The 17,492-nt window shown below is 45.5% G+C and overlaps 1 protein-coding gene across 28 annotated transcripts in view; it reads left to right on the forward strand.

Moving 5' to 3' along the window:
* The first annotated feature begins 1,325 nt into the window (after positions 1 to 1,325).
* The window catches only part of NRXN2 (neurexin 2), a 277,457-nt gene continuing 261,290 nt past the window's right edge, over positions 1,326 to 17,492 (forward strand). For 27 of the 28 annotated variants that reach the window (XM_089483043.1, XM_089483060.1, XM_089483055.1 and 24 more), the window contains exon 1: positions 1,326 to 1,556. The gene's annotated coding sequence lies outside the window, so the exon portion shown is untranslated. Of the gene's footprint in view, positions 1,557 to 7,399; positions 7,452 to 17,492 lie in introns of those variants that run through there. The other variant, XM_089483044.1, reaches the window with a different exon arrangement.

Below are 17,492 nucleotides of genomic sequence, written 5' to 3' on the forward strand. Positions count from 1 at the left end.
AATATTTAATATTTATTTAATACTATTTAATATTTAATATTGATTATTAGTAGTATTTTACTTTCTTATATATTTAATAAATTTAATATTTAATATTTATTTAATGCTATATAATATTCATTATTATTATTATTTTACTTTGTAACATATTTAATATATTTAATATTTAATATTTATTTAATGCTATTTATTATTTATTATTTATTATTATTTTACTTTCTTATATATTTAATATATTTAACATTTAATATTTATTTAATGCTATTTAATATTTATTATATTATTATTATTATTTTAATTTGTTATATATTTAATATTTATTATTATTATTATTATTATTATTTTAATTTGTTGTCTGCCACATTTTACCGAATGCTCACATGTACTAATATGCATGTGCAAATCTACAGCACTATATACATAAAGCATAATAATAATAATAATAATAATAATAATAAATATTTATGTCTGTGTGTGTCTCTGTGTGTGTGTGTGTATATATATATAAAATTTATGTATGTGTATATATATATATATACACTTTTATATAAATATAAAATATAGAACATGTATTATGTATATATATATAATATTATATATACATATATATACACACACACAAAATATTTTTTTGTATATAAATATAAAATATAGAACATGTAATATATATATATATATATAATTTATATGTATTTATGATATATATATATATATACACACACACATATAAATATAATTTATGTATATAAATATAAAATATAGAACATTATATATATGTATGTATGTATTTATTATAGTGGATATTGCTGTTTTAACTTGTTTTATATGATGTTTTTAATTTGTTGCTTTAACTTTTAGATTGTATGCCATAGGCAGGCTTCTATATTCTTGATTTTACTTGGTTTTGTACAGCGCCGTGTAGATTTATGGCACTTTATAAATAAAGCTAATAACAATAATATATATATTATATATACATATACATATAATGTATGTACATAAATATAAAATATAGAACATGTTATATATATATATATATATATATATATATATATAAATAAATAATTTATATGTATTTATTATATATATTTTACACACACACACACACACATATATAATTTATGTATATAGGAGCCCTGCCTTGGCTATCCCTCCATCCATCCCTTCCTCCCTTTCCCCTTTCCATTGAATCCAATGGTCCTTAGATTTCGTGGGGGGGGGGGGAGAGTGACAGCAAAGGAGGAAAGCAGGCGGAGGAGGGCAGAGGAGGAGGAAGAAGAAGAGGAGGAGGAGGAGGAGCCTTCTCTGCTGCTGTTTGCGCTCGCCTTGCAAGCCCTCCATCCTTCCCTGCATCCCTGCATCCTCTCCATCCTTTTCCAGCCTCCTTAGGCGACAAGGGCTGGACCAAGCCATCCTCCATCCTTCCTCCGCCATCCTCCCCTCCTCCTCCTCCTCCATCCTCTCCTATTGTCTCTGGAGCCGCCTTTGCAGCCTGGGAGTGAGGCCACTGCCTCATCCTCATCCTCTTCCTCCTCCAAAAGCCTTGGACCACACAGGTACCCTTTGCAGTGGGTGGGGTTCCTGGGCATCTGGGTGGGCATTTTGCTGGGCAGAGAAAAGGATGGAAAGGGGGGGGATCAAGAGCCTTATCTTTTAACTGGGGGTCAAGGTGGAATTGGGGGGTCTCTTGCCCATTGGGGTGGATACCAAAAAGGGTGCCCTTTTGCATTGGGAAGGGAATTATTTCCATATATATATATATATACAGTATATATATTTGGAGACTGCAGTGGCACAGCCTGCTGTCTGGAAAGGAGGAGAAAATTGGTGTGTGTATGTGTGTGTGTGTGTGTGTGTGTGTGTGTATATATATATATATATATTAAAGGCAGGATGGAAGGGGGTGCCATGCCATGCCATGCCAAGGGTGGGGGGCGTGGAAGGCGACTTGAGGACATTTTTGAGTGCCTTTTGGGGGGTCACAAGAGGGTTCCTATTCTCTCTCAATCCCCCCATATCTTTTTAAACACACTCAACCCCCCATTTTTTAAAACACCACAACAGCAACAACAACCTTTCCCCATCCTGGCTTTGTCCATGCCAGCCCAAGGCGGAGGGCATCGTCGTGCCACCCTTGCCCGCCTTTTTGCATCCTGACAGCTGAATAATCCTTGTTTATTCCAGTGTTTGTGATAGGATTGTTGTTGATGTGGATGAAAAAGAAGAGGAAGAAGAGGCAAGGCAGCCTTTTCCCCCTTTCCTTTCCTCCTAATACCCATATATATTTGGTGTGGGTTTGCCAAGCCGAAGAGGGGTGCCAACGCAACCCCCAGATCCTAAGATTGTCAGAGGCTTGGGGCTCTTCCTATCCTTTCCCATTTTAAGACTCACATTTGGGAAGATCCGAGCCAACCTTTGCAGCAAACCTTTATATCTCTCTATCTCTCTGTATGTATATATTGGAGGGGAGCAGCCCTGGCAGAGAGCAAATCCTGCACCGCCTGCTTGCATCTCCCTCTCCATTATTTACTATGAGCTTCCCCTTGCTCTGCCTTTTTGCCAGAGAGAGCCTTCCTTATGGAGTATCTATATTTATGGCACAAATAACAACCCCTTTTCTTGAAGCCAAAGGTTGCGGATGGTGATTTACTTATATTTGGGGTTTTAACTTAGCTGATACAAAAAGGGGAGACCTCTCTGTCTCTCTGTAGTCTCCTGCTATATAGTCTGGTTTTCGCCTGCAAGGTGACAAACCTTGGCTTTCCCCTTCCTGACACTGTGATGTGTGTCTGTGTGTGTCAAAGAGAGAGAGAGCATTGCTACACAAGTGTGCGGCGTTGTGCGATGTGTTTGTGTGCAAGGGATGGCCCCCCATAAAATCAGAACCAAAACTGCTTCCCTTTGTCATCTTGCATTTGAGCCCAAAAGCCAAACCTTGCTAAGATGGGTTTGAAATGTCTATTGCATGTATTTTCTTATCTTCTCCATCCTCGCCCCAACCTTTCTCTTCACCCTCCCAGCTTTGCAGGGGTGGCATCCTTTGCCATCGGTGGGTGGCAAGGCTGGCGGTGCCTTTTTTGGGTGGGCGAAGGTGTCAAAAGGCAGATCCGTGGACGAAGACCCCCCCAAGATATATAAAGGACCCCCTACTAAAAAGGCTCAGACCTTTCCTTTGCAATGTGATGCTGCCTTCTTTGCTTAGAAATGGGGTTTTCGGAAAGGAAAAGGGGGCGAAACATTGGAGATTTGCAAAAGAAATGGTGCATGGCCAGACACAGCAATAGGAACCATGCAAGTCGGACTGTTTCCTAGCTGGTTGTGTTGCAGGCAATTGTGGGTGCTACACAAACAGCCTTGTGTGCGTGTACCCAACCCCCCTGGATTCTTTGGCAACCATATAATAATGTCCCTATTGAAAGAGGACATTTTTCCCCCCCGAAAAAGGAGATCCATTCATGTGTATTTTGTGTCTATGTGTATTATGTGTGCGGCTGCATTGCTCTGTTTGCAATTCGGTTCTCTTTGCAAAGGGCCTTTTCCTTCAGGATCCAAAAAGGGAGGACAAATAAATGAAACGCTCCATCCTTCCTCTTTGCAAATGGATTAAAAACGGTGCCATGGGAAGATCCGGCACCTTCCAATATTGGAAGCCCCAGAAGGTGCCAATTTGATTTCTTGTTCGGAGGAAGGGGCCGAAGGGGGATGTTGTCTTCTTTGGGAGTCTAAGAGAAGAAAGAAGGGATAATAATAATAATGATGATAATAATAATAATAATTAATAATGATGATGATGATTCTGAGGCTGCACCAGCTAAAGTTCAAGGAAGGAAGGAAGGAAGGAAGGAAGGAAGGAAGGAAGGAAGGTGGTGGCAGCCTTGGAGGCGAAGGAAGAAGGAGAGAGAGCATGACAAATATGTTTTCAAAGGCAGCGCAGGAAGGAAAAATGACAGTGGCAGGTATTTAGAGAGGCTCAGGTGGAAGGAGCACACCTGATGCTGCAGCGGCACTGGTTTGGCTCCAGGGATTGCCACCAAGCTGACACACACCTTGGTTTCTGGACCTCTGGCTCGGTGTGGGGACACCCCATGGAGGCTTTTGGGGGCCGGATGCGCCACTAGTAGGGTCTGTGGGGGTCGCCACATCTCAAGGCCTAGGCCCAGAGTCTCCCATTTTAAGGAGATGAGGGTACAAAGTTCCCAGGTTTGGTCAACCTAGTGCCAGGCATGAGCAGTGGCCTCCGACTCTTTGCCAGGCTGAAGAGATCGAAGGCTTTCATGGCCAGCATCCATAGATTTCTATGGGTTTTTTGGGGCTCTGTGGCCATGTTCTAGAAGAGTTTATTCCTGACGCTTCTCCAGCATCTGTGGCTGGCATCTTCAGAGGAGGCTGGCATGGAAGAGAGTGGGTATATATATATATGTGACTCTAGGTTGGGAGGGATGATTTCCATGTTAATCTGTGTATGCCCTGCTCTCTTCCATGCCAGCGTTCTCTGAAGGTGCCAAAGCCACAGATGCTGGCAAAACGTCAGCAATAAACTCTTCCAGAACAAGGCCACAGAGGCCGAAAAACCCACCCAAAAATCCTATGCTATAAGAGATCCATTGTATGGACTTTCCAAGGGGGTCTGTGCATGTTTTGAGTGATGCTGCCAGGACTCATCCTCCGTTCTGCTCTTGCTAGAAGCAAGCAGGCGGCATTCAGTGCTCCTGATCCCGTCTTTTTAAGTTGGGAGAAGGAACAACCCCATTATTATTATTATTATTATTATTATTATTATTATTATTATTATTTTATTTCTCATTTACTTACATCCTGCCTTTCTCCAGGTATAGGGGACTCAAGGCGCCGTATTTTGCTTTAGCTAGGATTGCTGTCTAGGAAAATGCACTCTCTGTGCATGCGCATGAGTTTGAATGAGAAACTGTGAGACCCAGGTGCGGTCACTTAGCATCAAGTACCAACCCAAATCTGGTTGGTACTTAATGCTAAGTGACCGCACCTGGGTCCATCCCTAGGCCTGAGGTTTTGCACCTGGAAGTCCTACCGTTTGGGGTAACCCTGAAGCGGCAACTCTGGAGCAACCCCTAGACCTGGAGTAAAGTGAGAATAGGCGCTCTGTCTCTTTCAGCTTTGGGTTCTCCCTACATACCGGTAAGTTATGAGGAAAGCAAGGTGTGTTTTCCCCTTTGGAACCATCCCTTGTAACCATCCCTTGTAAAAGGGACCAGGTAGCAGTCTGGAGTTGTTGCTGCTGCTGTTGTTGTTGTTCGGCTTCGAGTTGTTTCCGACTTATGGTCACCCTAAGGCAGTGATGTCCAAACTCTGGCCCTCCGGGTGTTTTGGACTTCAGATCCCAGAAGCCTCAGCCACCTTGGCCAATGGTTTGGGATTCTGGGAGCTGAAGTCCAAAACACCCGGAGGGCCAGAGTTTGGACATCACGCCCCTAAGGGTTTCATGGCAAATTTCTTCAAGAGTGTTTTTTGCCATGGCTGTCCTCTGAGGCTGATAGAGCATGATTTGCCCAGGGTCATCCGGTGGGTTTACATGGGATTCGAACCCTGGTCTCCAATGCAAAGAAGTGACTGCAATGCTAGAAATGTGGGCATTGGAGAAAAATGTCATAGGCAAGGTGCAAAATGTTTATGCTTATGTTTATTTCACAATGCTCTCTCCGTTGTGCCCCCTCAATGCCACTTTGGGGGAGAATCTGTTGAGCGTGGCCAAGGTCCTGAGTTCAGATCCTGGTATGGATCTGTTGAGATTGAGTCAAAGCCTGCTCTCTGCTGCCAGTCAATGCAGAGTAGGCCAAGGATGGAGATACCTTGGTGGATATGGCTGCGCATCTAGAGTTCTCCTTATGGTCCTCTCCATGACATCACCGTTCGGGGGTTCCCCACCTTCCGCATGAGGTCTGTTTGCTGCAATTGGAAAGGCTGAGATGTTTCAGTCGGTGATTTGGAAGGTGGTAAAGTTGGTGTAATCTGCTGAGGGTTTGTTGTTGTTGTTGTTGTTGTGTGCTTTCGAGTCATTCCCGAGTCCTGACTTATGGTGACCCTAAGGAGAACCTATCCTGGGATTTTCTTGGCATGTTTCTTCAGAAGGGGTTTGCCCTTGCCATCCTCTGAGGCCGAGAGACTGTGACTTGACCAACCTTGTGGATTTCCATGGCTGAGCCGGGATTCGAACCCTGGTCTTTGGAGTCGTAGTCCAATGCTCAGACTACTATCCCACAGCTGGGCATTAGGGTTAGGTCAAAAATGCCTGATGGATGCCCAGAGGTTGCCAATCCTGATGTAGCTGGTGATCGAGGGTCACCTTCCCTATGGCGGATGGAGGCTTTGAAGGCTGCTTCCACATTGCAGAATTAACCCAGTTTGACACTGCTTTAACTGTCATGGCTCCATCCTACATGGAATCCTGGGAACTTTCGTTTGTTGAAGCACCGGAGGGATATAAATAATAATGATAATGGTAATAAGTGTGAAACCTGGGAGATCTGCATTCATTCTGTTTTAATGCTCACTTTTTGTATGCTTTTAATTGTATCAATCTTTTAAATGTTAAGCTGCTTTGAGTCCCAGTTTTGGGGGAAAGTGGGATATAACTGATGATGATGATGATGATGATGTGTGAAAGCTGGGAGATCTGCATTCATTCTACACTCATCCCTCCATATTTGCGGCTTTGATATTTGTGGATTTGATTATTCATGGATTTGATTAATATGTTCTCTCTAGGAATCTCTAGGTCCTCCAGTGCAACTCTATGGTTAATGTTAACAGTTGCACCGAAAGACCTAGAGATTATTCCTAGAGAGGACACTCTACTAGGCCTTTGTAGCTCCTCCAGTGAAACTCTATGGTCACCTTTAACCAAAAGTGGCACTGAAAGACCTAGAGATTCCTAGAGAGGACACTCTACTATCTGGACCCATTTCAAACCGGATTCAGGGCAGGATACGGAGTTGAGACGGCCTTGGTGGCCTTAGTCGATGATCTCCGTCTAGGCATCGACAGGGGAAGCGTGACCCTGCTGGTGCTCTTAGACCTCTCAGCGGCCTTCGATACCATCGACCATGGTATCCTTCTGGAACGCCTGAGAGAGTTAGGTATCGGAGGCACTGTTCTACAGTGGTTCCGGTCCTACCTCTCAGGCAGATTCCAGATGGTGGCACTGGGAGACAGTTGCTCTTCTAAAAGAGAGATAAAATTTGGTGTACCCCAGGGCGCAATATTGTCTCCTATGCTGTTTAACATTTACATGAAGCCGCTGGGAAAAATCATCCGGAGACACGGGGCAGGATGTTATCAGTACGCTGATGACACCCAAATATATTTCTCTATGTCTCAAACTGATGCAGTGTCTATGGATGGCATCTCTCCTCTGAATGCCTGTCTTGGGGCGGTAATGGACTGGATGAGGGAAAACCGACTCAAGCTGAATCCAGGTAAGACGGAGGTATTTGTTATAGGAAACCCAAACCCAGGTATGGAATTATGTCAGCCAGTTCTGGATGGGGTCACACTTCCCCTGAAAGACTCTGTCCGCAGCTGAGGGGTGCTCCTTGACTCGTCGCTTCACCTGACAGCTCAGGTGGATGCGACAGTCAGGAGCACTTGTTATCAGCTTTGGCTGATACGCCAGCTGCGCCCCTTCCTGGAGCAGGGAGACCTTGAAACAGTAGTGCATGCGCTGGTCACCTCTCGATTGGACTTCTGTAATGCGCTCTACATGGGGCTACCCTCGTGCCAAGTTCAGAAACTTCAACTTGTACAAAATATGGCAGCCAGGTTAATTACAGGTACTCGTCGTACCGATCACATAACACCGGTTTTGAAATCCCTTCACTGGCTGCCAATGAGTTTCCGGGCAAGGTCCAAGGGGTTGGTGATTACCTTCAAAGCCTTACATGGCTTGGGTCCAGAATACTTAAGGGATCGCCTCCTTCCATACTGTCCGTCCCACACTCTAAGGTCCTCGAAGGGGAAGAATCTACTTCAGCCAATAAAATCTAGGCTAACTTCAGTCACCCAGAGGGCCTTTTCCATCGCAGCTCCAAAGACATGGAATGACCTGCCAAAGGAGATCCACGACATTTCTACTCTTACAGCATTTAAGAAGGCTCTTAAGACGGATCTCTTCCAGCAGGCCTTCCCTACCTAGTTCTACTCCCCATTTACTGGGACTTATGTCACTCTGTCCCCCAATTCTTCTCTTAAATTAATGAGAAGAATTACATTAAAATTAATTAAAATAAAACCCTTGCCTCAAGAAGAAGAGCCCTCCCTCCCTCCATCCCATCATCATCATCATCATCATCATCATCAGACCTGGGAGGGAATGACAAAGAGAGGCCCAGTTTCCATCAGGCCTCACTGTGAATGTACTCACTTCGCTCTCTTTAATTTTATGGTATTTTATTTATTTATTGTATTTTATTTTATTCTCTTTATTTTTACTGTTGTAACCCGCCTGGATTCCTTGTGATTGGGCGGGCTATAAATAAATTATTATTATTATTATTATTATTATTATTATTATTATTATTATTATATTATTACTAGGCCTTTGTAGCTCCTCCAGTGAAACTCTATGGTCAACTTTAACTAAAAGTGGCATTGAAAGACCTAGAGATTCCTAGAGAGGACACTCTACTAGGCCTTTGTAGCTCCGCCAGTGAAACTCTATGGTCAACTTTAACTAAAAGTGGCATTGAAAGACCTAGAGATTCCTAGAGAGGACACTCTACTAGGCCTTTGTAGCTCCTCCAGTGAAACTCTATGGTCAGTACCTGTCAGACATTGACCACAGAGTTGTGCTGGAGGACTTAGAAATTCCTAGAGAGGCGCCCTCTCAGGTAAAAACATGGCGTTGTTGTTATTTGCAGTTTTTCCATATTCACGGGGGTCTTGTGCCCCTAACCCTCACGAATATGGAGGGACAAGTGTAGTTTAATGCTCGCTTTTTGTACACTTTTAATTGCATTTGAGACCCAATTTTTGGGGGAAAGCATGATATGGAAACCCATTGGGTGACCCTTGCGCAAGTCACACTCTCTCAGCCTCAGAGGATGACTGTGGCAAACCTCCTCTGAACCAACCTTGCCAAGAAGACCCCATAAATAGTTTCGCTAGAAGCCAGAAATGACTTGAAGAAGGCACACAACAACAACAACAACAACAGCAATGGTCACACACCTAGAAGCAAAAGCAACTCCTTCCTCTCTTCCGCAGTTTGGAAGATGGACTGAAATGATGCGAAGGAGGAAGAGGGGAACCCTTAGGCTCCGTCTTGCCAGCTTCTTCTGTTGTTATCTCTGATCAGCCATCAAAGATAAGAAGCAAAAAGGCTATTTAAAAACTTGGAAGACATTGCGTGGCATTAAGCTCTGTGTTCGGCCCAATTTATTACCGCTGCGTGGAACTGAACAGTCCTGGGAAATGGTGGCAACTCCATGGCTGCAAATCCCAGAATGCTGTAACGTTGAGCCATGGCTGAATTAAGTCCTCAGTGTGGATCCAGCCCAGGTCAGTGGGACGGTGAATCCATTCCGGGTTTAGTCCAGCTTTCAAGGTTGTGTTTTAGTTGTGCGTTCCTCCATAGCAGAGGAATTGGACCGGATGCCCTTTGGCATCCCATCCGACTCCATGGTTCTATGCCAGTGATGCCCAAACTTTGGTCATCTAAGTATTTTGGACTCCAGCTCCCAGCATCCCCAGCCAGCTTGGTCAATGGTCAGGGATTCTGGGAAAGAGGAAAGAGTTTTTGGAGCGAAGGGCAACGGAAGAGCATTAAATGGGCAAGGCTGGCTCAGCATGGATGCAACTCCTGGCCAGGCTTTTCCCTGCCCTCGTGCCATCGGAATTAGCACATCACGGTTCATATCACGCCGGTCTGTGCCAGACAGCTGTCACGCTTGCGTCTGTCAAAAGAGAGAAAGGCTTTTTTGGAGTCCCACCTGAAGCACCGATATGTTGCAGGCCAGCTTTGGGAATTTGCACCGATTCTGCCTTTCAGCCCCTGCAAGGAGGCATTTTTCTAATACATATATGCGCATATATGTGCGCGCCTTAGGGCCATTGTTACCGGTTTTTCGAATCCTCAGGAAGGAACGGTGTCCCGACACGGAAGAATTGCCAGCCGACTCTGAGAGTTTCCATCCCTCCATGGAAGCCAGGCATCCCGAGGTTCTTTGCACAATAAATAGAGCATTTTGAGCCACATTGTATTTGGTTCAAAACTGTATTTCAGCAAAAGTCAGTTTTGTTTTGCAAAGCGATTGTGCCCTGTCTATCTATCTATCTATCTATCTATCTATCTATCTATCTATCTATCTATCATCCATCCATCATATCATGCCATGCCATGCCATTTCACACCATACCAGACCATAATTCTCATGGAGGAGAAAACTTCTGAATTTTTTAAAATGATGTTTTCTTCTATATGAGAAGAAAACAAGCCCAGATTCGCTTGAGGGGGTGTGTCTGCGGCCGCACTGTAGGAATAATCCAGTTTGAAACCGCTTTAACTGCCATGGCTGAATGCGACGGATTTCTGGGAATGGTCGTTTTGCGATGCGTTTATTGGTCCCTCTCTGTCGGAGGGCTCTGCCGCCACAACAAATTCCACAGCATTGAACCATGGCAGCTAAATCGGTGTCAAACTGGATTATTTCTGCAGCCTACATCAGTGTGTCTGCTCTGTAGAAATGATGCAGTTTGACGCCACTTTAAATGCTGCAGCTTCATCCTGTTTTTTTAATATTATAAATCGCATTGAGTCCCAGTTTTGGGGAAAGGGCAGGATATAAATATACCATCATCATCATCATCATCATCATCATCATCATCATCATCATCATCATCATCCATCCTGAATAATCCTGGGATTTGTAGATTTAGAAGGTCTTTCACCTTCTCTGCCAAAGAGGCCTGGTGCCTCCCCAAAACGACAAATCCCAGGATTGTGTAAGATGGAGCCATGGCAGTTAAAGTGGTGCCAAACCGCACTATTCCGATGCACCTTGAGTGAAGGGCCTCTTGTCGCGCATATGCATACATTGACGTATATAGTGTTCCTGCTGTACAGTTCGCAGAGGGCCTCTCTGGAATATTTTGTCGGCGGAGGCATTATCGCTCTTGAGAATTCGCTCCTTATCGTGCCTTTGCAACGTCCGTACCCGAGTTCGGCTCCACATTCCAGATTGGTTCTGGGTGTGTTTGCTTGCTGTTTCCAAGTATTTGAAGATTGAAATCACAAAATGGCCTTCCCCCTTTGCAACCCTCCTGGCCTTCTTTCCTTCCACCTTTTCCGATCGCAGAAACACAAAACCAGGGCTGTAGCAAATGGCGATATTGGAGATTTTCTGTGCCGTTCCGCGTCTTTTTCGGCGGGGTTCGCGAGCGGTTCAAAGCATCGTCCGGAGATAAATTTTACACGAATAATTCCTCTCCCCGCAGCAAAGAAAATACACGAAAAATAAGTCGCCAGGCTATAATTCATTTATTTCTTTTTCCCTCCCCGAAATGTGATTTGCAATCCTGAGTGTTCGGCTGTCGGTTTTGTGTGTATGTGTATATATTCATTGCAAAGATGGGATTTGAACCTGATCTTGCAAACAGGTTTAAAAAACTGATCTCGTCACCAGAAAGGCACGCCGGGTTGCGCCGCGGCCGTTTCGCCTCGCATGCACCGAGATTACATTTTTATTTTCTGGGCGGGGAAAGGGGGTCTGGCAAATCTATCCGCCGCGCAATCCTCTTTGTTCGTCTCATAATGTGAAAATCACAACTCGCCTTGGTTTTATAATCTTCCGGCTCGGCTCTCCTTGGGCAGAACCTTGTTGAGAATCTGCCAGGGCTGTTCCTATTTTACAGAAGGGTAAACTGAGGCTGGCAAGGAGCGTCGGCCGCTTCGATCCTGGTTCTTCCGTGCCTGCGTTTGTTAGTGTTTCTGATGGACGGTGATCCGAAACACACCGCGGAAATAATCCACTTTTGAGACCGCTTGGACTGCCCTGGCTCAATGCTAGGGAGACATTGAGCCTTATCTGTCCAAGAGCTCTGGTGCCATAATAAACTACAATTCCCAGCATTCCCTAGCACTGAGCCAGGGCACTTAAAGCGGTCTCAAACTGGGTTGTTTCTGCAGTGTGTTTGGGACCTGTGATGCATTTGAATGCAAGGGATGATAATGCTATTAGAGCCAGCATGGTGTAGCGGTTTGAGCCTTGGGCCATGACTCCGGAGACCAGGGTTCGAATCCCCGCTTGGCCATGGAAACCCATTGGGTGACCTTTGCCAAGTCACACTCTCTCAACCTCAGAGGATGGCAATCGCAACCCTCCCCCCGACGAAAAACCCCTACAATAGGTTTACCTTGTAGGGTCACCGTAAGTCGGAAACGATTCGAAGGCAAAACAACAAGCACATGCAATTTTGTGAGAGCCTGCATGGTTTGAGCTTCAGACGATGACTCTGGAGACCAGGGTTTGAATCCTTGCATGGCCATGGATTGTGTCACAACAAATTGTTGTTGTGTGTCTCCAAGTTTCAGATGTATGGCGACCCTAAGGCGAACCAATCCTGGGGTTTTCTTGGCAAGGTTTGTTCAGAGGGGGTCCGCCATTGGCATCCTTTGAGGCTGAGAGAGCAGCAACATAAAGGCTAAGGCATGCTTGGATAGAGGTTTGGAGGTCGAATACCTGTTTTCTTTTCTCCATCAAGAGTCTGACTTCACCTTAGATGGAAACGCTCCTTTGCAAGAGTGTTTGCGTTTCTAATTAAAAAGCTAAAAGGTTGTGTTTCAGCTGAACAGAGATCTTTGTTTAAAGCTCGGCGTGCTTTTCAAGGAGGACCGACGCGGTCGAAAATAGGCAGAGTCAAAAGTGCACGCTCCCTATTAAACTATGCATAGGCTTGCAGCCACAGGGATGGTGATAAGTGCCATTTTCATACAACGTTGGTCTTCTTCTGCATGCGCCATCCCCATGTTCTACATTTCCCATTTGCCGGCATGGACAGTGGGATTTGTAGTCTCCGAAAAGCATCATGGCGGAAGAGGTTTTGCTATGCTGCTTGTTCCTTGGGAATGTGCGCCTATGTTGGGATCTATTTTTCCTATTGTTTGGCCACCATGAGTCCTTGTACTGGGAGTAAAGTGTGATTAAAGGAGATATTAACATATACGTAAAGCAGGATTAGCGTCATGGGAAGAAATCGTGGAAACTGGAGGAAAGGAACCCGAACTATTTAGTATACGCAGATGATATCAGGCTACTCTCAGAAAACAGCAAAGGTTTGGAACGACTGCGGAAGAAAGTCAAGGAAGAAGGTGCAAAAGAGGATTTGGAGATGAACATGAAGACCACAAGAAAGATGACCAAGATTACTGACATTGCTTTGAAGCAGACAATGAAGACTATTGTAGTTCTCGATTTTTCATATCTTAGACCAGAGGATGTGTATGTATGCTTTCAATTTGCCTGCCAGCGTAAGGCAATGCCATGAAGTTCATACATGCGGGCAAGGCATCCTCAGAGGTGGTTTTGCCAGATCCTTCCTCTGAAATAGAGCCGACAACACCTAGTTTTCATTGGCGGTCTCCCATCCAAGTACTGACCCTGCTTAGCTTCCAAGATCAGATGGGATCTGATGCCTTCAGGATATTTCAGTCTTCCTATGGAAGAAGTCAGAGGTTTCCATCCCATGCAAAATGACCATGGGTTTGCCAGACCCTCCGAAATAGCGCCTACAGAACCCGGTATTTGTTGGCGATCTCCCATCCAAGTACTGACTATAGCTGCCCCTGCTTAACTTCCAAGATCAGATGGGATCGGCTGCCTGGAGGGTATTTAAATCTGCTTACGGAAGCTGCAAAATGTTTCCATCGCATGCAGAGTGACCATGGTTTTGCTGGTCCCTTCCTCCGAAAATAGAGCTTAGAGCACCAGGTATTTCTTGCCAGTCTCCCATCCAGAGGATCAGGGAAGATCAATTAGAATCTACTCATAGATCTCTGGGTGATTTGCAGTAGATCAGCAAGGATTTCTGGCTCGTAAGGTTTAAATACAGCTGCTGTGTTTGAAAGCCTCTCCGTTTCCCCCCCTGGGAAACCCAATGTACATTTACTCAGAAGTACGTCCCGCTGTGTCCACTCGGCCAAAATCCAAAAGTGCATATAGGCTGCCTCTAAAACCAGTCATTCGTCCGAAACTGGAGACGTCTGGAGAGAAATCTGAAACTGGTAGCACTGTGGGTTCTGCGAATCTGCTCCAGGTTTTAATCCGAACTTGGAAGGAGATATTGGAAGTACTGAACCCAATAGGTCCAGCAATGCTTAAAATGGGGACCAAAGTCTGGAGCAGAGTGTTGTGGTCGTCTTTGCTGGAAGGATTTAATCAGAGGATGGGAATCTTATTTCGGCAGTGGGTTGAGCTAGATGACCACTGAAGTTAGATGACTGCTGAAACTGGATGACCACTTCAACCCTCTGCTTCTGTTATTTCTTCCCGTCTTTCAAAGCGGAGTCCTGGGACTGAAAACGTTGCGCAGCTGAGTCAGAGGCAGCATCGCAGATCCATATTCGCCCAGTGGCTAACTTTTAATGAGGCCAATGTTGAGTTTGAAGCCGGCTTGGATCCCAAAGAGGTGTGGAAATGGACATGCTCAGAGGAACGCCTTACCCGCCGGCTTACACATTCCTGGCGCGAACCCTGGCGTGGAAGGCGCGAGGCGAAAACCTGAGTTGGATTGAATCCTGCTCCAAAAAAGTCTGTTGGGGCCGGAATCTATACATTCTGCAATGGTTTGAAGAGAGTGCTAAGTAGCTAAGGATTGTGTGCCCCTTTCATTTACTTTGTGAAATACAGAGCCGTGAAAAGGGTCTTTCCGTAACCAGGAAATGTTGCGTTTGCAAAAATTAGACCGAATCTCGATGTTAGAACTAGGGGGGCACTAGGCATCCCTGACTTTGGGGGCTAAGGAAGACTAGAAACTCCATATAAACCCCTCCAATACTGGCGCTGGCCTTTGAGATTTGTGCCACCGCGCGAACTCGAAACTTCCCTCTCCCTCTCTTTTCCCTCTCTTTTAATTAAAAGGGAATTTTATGTGTGTCCTTAATGGGCTCAAGTGCTTTTAATCCCCATTTGAGTTTGGCAGAAGGGATAATTAACTGTTTTGAACTGAAATTTACGGATCTCGAAAGTGCCTACTTTGTCGGTCGGGTTGGACGCAAGCGGAGATGGTGATGCCAGGCTGGTATGGGCAGAGAGGGGCGAAAGTCCCTTTTTGCAAGTCCCTCATGTCCGGTCTCTTCTCCAAAACGTTTCCGAGGCTGCGTCCTTTGTTCGGCCTCCAGTTTCTGCCCAGTTTCTCGTCTCCAAAACCAGCAAACTTTCTGGCTTGGGCCACCTGTGCCTGCTGGTCTCTGCCATTGGGCATTCTTGACAGTTAGAGCTGTTTGACGGTGGAAGATGTTGCCTTGGAGAGTGATGGAGTCTCCTTCTTCGGAGGTCTTTAACAGAGGCTGGATGGCCATCTGTCAATGGGGATGCTTTGGTTGAGAGTTCCTGCATGGCAGAAAGGGGTTGGCCTGGATGACCCTTGTGGTCTCTTCCAACTCTTTGGTTCCATGATGTTCTGCAACCATGAGTAGAGAACTGACATACTTTTTGAAGTGTTTGGAGGGGTCCTGCAAAAGGGAGCATTGCATACAGTTGCCTAGAGGCTCGCAAAAACCTGACTTCCCAGCTGGGAGATGCGCACTTTAAATGCGCTCTGCCATGCGCTCTCTTCCACTTCAGGGTGCCTCTTCCACTCATTCTGCTGGAAGCAAACTTTCAGCTTACCTCTGGACCTTACCTGGTTATTGTGAGCGCTTGATTGATGACCCTTGGACTGTCGACAGGCTCGGCTCCCTCTCCGATTCTGTTCTAATCTCTGGCTTCTGACCCTGGACCGCTGGACGTCGGATGCCTCTTGCGGCTGAAGCATCTGAACTTTGGGCATTTTGAATTCTGGTCCGGTGGTGAGAGCCGGAGACAAGGTGGTGGTGGGAGGTCAAGGTTTATTTATGTAATTTTCAATATAAGCCTTGCCTTTCCACCAACATGACAGCTACCGATAGGAAAGCACAAATTAAGAGTGAGAGAGAGTGGTCCAAGGTTACGCTGTGATTTTTAGGACTAGCTCTTGGATTTCCCAAAACTCAGTCCAAATCCACACCAGGTTATGTGCGTGCAAAAGTACCCAACTTTTCATATTTAGTATCATAGAATCATAGAGTTGGAAGAGACCACAAGGGCCATCCAGTCCAACCCCATTCTGCCATGCAGGAACTCTCAATCAAAGCATCCCCATTGACAGATGGCCATCCAACCCCGCATCCCCCACCATCTTGGTGCTTCTTTCTCTTATTCCTTTTCTTCCTCTCTGGTCTCTCTTCCCCTCCGTCCCAGCGCTATCTCATCTGTTCCTTCTGCTTCTCTCCCCTTATCAGGCAACTGGACTGTTTTTGTTTTAACGATAATGGGAAGCGTTCAGGAGTCCTGCAAAGGGAGACAGTACATACAATTGCCTAAAGCCTTCCCAAGCCCAGCTTCAGCGTCAGAGTAAGAAAGGCCTAGTAGAGTCTTCTCTCTAGGAATCTCTAGGTCCTCCAGTGCAACTCTGTGGTCAGCATCTGCCAGACATTGACCATAGAATTGCGCCAGAGGAGCTACACATGCCTAGCGGAGTGTTCTTTCTAGGAATCTCTAGGTCCTCCAGTGCAACTCTGTGGTCAACATCTGCCAGACGTTGACCGTAGAGTTGCTCTGGAAGAGCTACAAAGGCCTAGGGAAGAGTTCTCTCTAGGAATCTCTCAGTCCTCTGATCTGACTTCTGACGGACGTTGGCCATAGAGTCACGCTGGAGGACCTAGAGAGTCCTAGAGACAACATATTAACCAAATCCGTGAATAATAACCAAACCCTCCAAAGTCAAAGCTGTATTAATATTGAAAAACAATACAACAAATAAAAGCAAAATGACCCCAAGGCAGACAGCCCTGGGCAACCTAGGTGTCTATGCCAAATTCCTGGTATCTTGATGGCTACGGTTTAGCTGGAACTGTAGCGGCGAGACGCATCGATGGATACACACATGCCCCCTTTCTTTCCGCACCTGTGTGTTTTTGTGTTGACACAAATTCAAAAGAGTCAGAGACGTCGCATCCGCAGGACCCTCGCTCTCAGCACCGGTCATATTGTCTTGGCCAGTACAATGGCGGATGGCTCTTTTGCGTCTCGCAAAGCCGGCGCCGGCTTCCAAACTTTCGGGAGCGAAATTCTTTCATCAAACAGCCTTCCTTCCTTCCTTCTCTCTCTCGGGGAGATTACAGAAAAGCGTCTTCCTTTGTGCGCTTCTTCCCAGGGGGTCCCTGGATTGCCAGGCCATTAAAAGCTTGAATAGTCGTTTCTGCTCCGGCCTTTTCTTTTCCCTGC

The sequence above is a fragment of the Sceloporus occidentalis genome, unplaced genomic scaffold (genome assembly GCF_023333645.1).
Source record: "Sceloporus occidentalis isolate IW3139 unplaced genomic scaffold, rSceOcc1.0.p SCAF_20, whole genome shotgun sequence".
In the NCBI taxonomy this organism is placed as follows: domain Eukaryota; kingdom Metazoa; phylum Chordata; class Lepidosauria; order Squamata; family Phrynosomatidae; genus Sceloporus; species Sceloporus occidentalis.